Genomic DNA, 2,469 nt, shown 5'->3' on the forward strand with positions numbered 1-2,469 from the left:
ATCCCCAAATACACCAAAATATCCCTTACACTCAAAACAATACTGGTTCTTCTTAATTTCTGCAGAGCAATACAAATGTTTTTCAATATCTACAGAAAACCAGCACACTCTCTCGACTAAGAGCATTCCCAGCAGCTTCCTAGTCACTTTTCCTACATTTAAGGATCCAAACTATTTTTTGCTTCTCTATGTCAAAATAGATCCCAATAGCTTCTCTTAATCATTTCCTATACTATTAAAATATTTGTTTTTTTTTTAATTATATTTTATATATGAGAGGAGAGATGAGAGAGAATTGTGAGAGGAGAGAGGAGAGAAGAGAGAAGAGAGAATTGAGAGAATTATTTTTTTATATTTTAATAATTATAAGGATTGTAATAGTTTGGGTTCCACTGTAATAATCCTAATGATTAGAGTTTATTTAAGGAGTCTATTGTAAAATGTTTTTTATAATTTTTTAAACATATTTCTTAAACTTAGAGAACAGACTCCCTTATAGAGAGTCTGCTGAGAATGCTCTCACTTCTTGCAGCGAAGCCGATGGATATTTATAACCATAATCCACAAGAATTCAAAAAACAACGGCTACCCTTTTTGTTGACAAATGCGGCTTGCTACTTTTGTTGACAAATGAAGAAATAATGAAGGAGTTAATGCAGCTGCTTCTTTTGTTGTCAAAAGGAATAACTAAAGAGTTAATGCAAGGCTAAGTGCGGCTACAACTCTTAGGTGCAGAGACTTCATTGTTTGAGAAGTCTACGTACGGTGTATTTGGAGATAAGGAGCATGACAAATTTGACAAAGAGACAAAGTCTTTCCTTTTTGACTACTATGAGTCAATTTTTCAACAATATCTTCTAGCCATAACTTCATACCTAAACCTCTGAGGCAAGGATCTCAAGATTTTTCTGGCAACCTTGTTGTCAACAATCTTCTCTCTGAGACTGCAACTCGAGTTCACTATATCAGTCAAACAAACATAGAACTCATTAAAGTTAAATGTCTCGTCCTCACCCATTCTCAACTCTTCAAAACTCATAGTGAGCATTTGAAGCCGGAAGGATTTCACCCCCCATGGTATCTTCATGGGTTACCTCTAGGATATCCCATGCCTCCTTAGCACTCTCAGAAATCAAAATTCTCCTATATTCTTTTGGAGAAACAACAATAAAGATCGCGCGCATCGACGACTTTGTTGTTGGCATAACATGTTGCATTTGTAAGAAATTCCATTTAAAATATGTCACTTTATGTCACATATATTATTGTAATTATAAAATTACGGTGTTCAATAATTTATTCCAATTAAAGCTTATTGTGTAAATCAAATATTCTGAATTAAATTACTAATTTAATTCTTGTGGAACAAGTATTTGATTTCAATCAAATATTCTGAATTAAATCACTGATTTAATTCTTGTGGAACAAGTATTTGATTTCATTAAAGATTTTATTTTTGTGGAATCAATTAGCTGCATTGATTTGATTTTTATTCCTTGATGGGAGGAATAATTAAGGTAACAGCTCTAATTGAGGGTCCCCTGACCTACCTATAAATAAGGCCTGTGTATTCCATCAATTGGCACTGACTGGTAAGCATAGGTCAGAAGAACCTCTCAATTGCTTAGTTTTTAGTTTGGTTGCTGTGGAGCTGTTCTTCAAGCTGCTTGAGCAAAGCAATGGCCGGAGGTACATATATGTATTAATTAAACTATTTCCGCTGCTAATGTTATTGTTAATTAGCATTTAATATATATTGAATTTCTTACATGTAGTATCAGAGCCTTTTCTAAGCCATATTTGCTTAGTCTAGTTTTAATATGTCTGCTGTTAATATTTTATTTTTGTTTCGATAATATTTTATTTTTGGTTTTTGTGATTATCGAAACAAAACAAGAGACCCACGGTTATTGAAACTGAGAACCATTTGTTCTCAACCTCCATGAGACCCAAAGAGCCTGAGCCTTGTGACTAGTGCGGCGAAGTCACGTAAATGGTTCCTAGAGCTCAGAAGGCTTGCGTGAGGCCGCCGATGTGTTTGTTTACACAGAAAAGCGGGACAGCAAGCATGAACGAAGCCGCTACTCAGATTCGTTCGATCCCCTACTCAGGTTACACGCTTGCCGCATACAGTGAATGGAGGAAACCCCATATGGGGCCGCCTGTGATGGACAAAACCGGCGCCTACACGAGCTGCCGATTTCTGGCCGGAATGGCGGCCATTTCACCGGGGCTACCAAAAAAAAAAAAAAACGGCCGGCAGCCCCACATGGGGTGCCTTTCATTTTTTGGCCGTTTGCGCATCAGGGAGCGGCTAAGCATGGCCGGCGCATCAAGGAACCGGCGCCGATGGCTGGAGAATGGGGAAGGGGGAGAGGCGGCGGTTAAAGGGGCTAGGTTTCGCGTTTGGGGCCTTGTTATTCGGGTAGGGTTTTCAACCCGTTTTGGACTGATTCAAAAAAAAAAAAA

This window comes from Corylus avellana, chromosome ca11, assembly GCF_901000735.1.
Source record: "Corylus avellana chromosome ca11, CavTom2PMs-1.0".
In the NCBI taxonomy this organism is placed as follows: domain Eukaryota; kingdom Viridiplantae; phylum Streptophyta; class Magnoliopsida; order Fagales; family Betulaceae; genus Corylus; species Corylus avellana.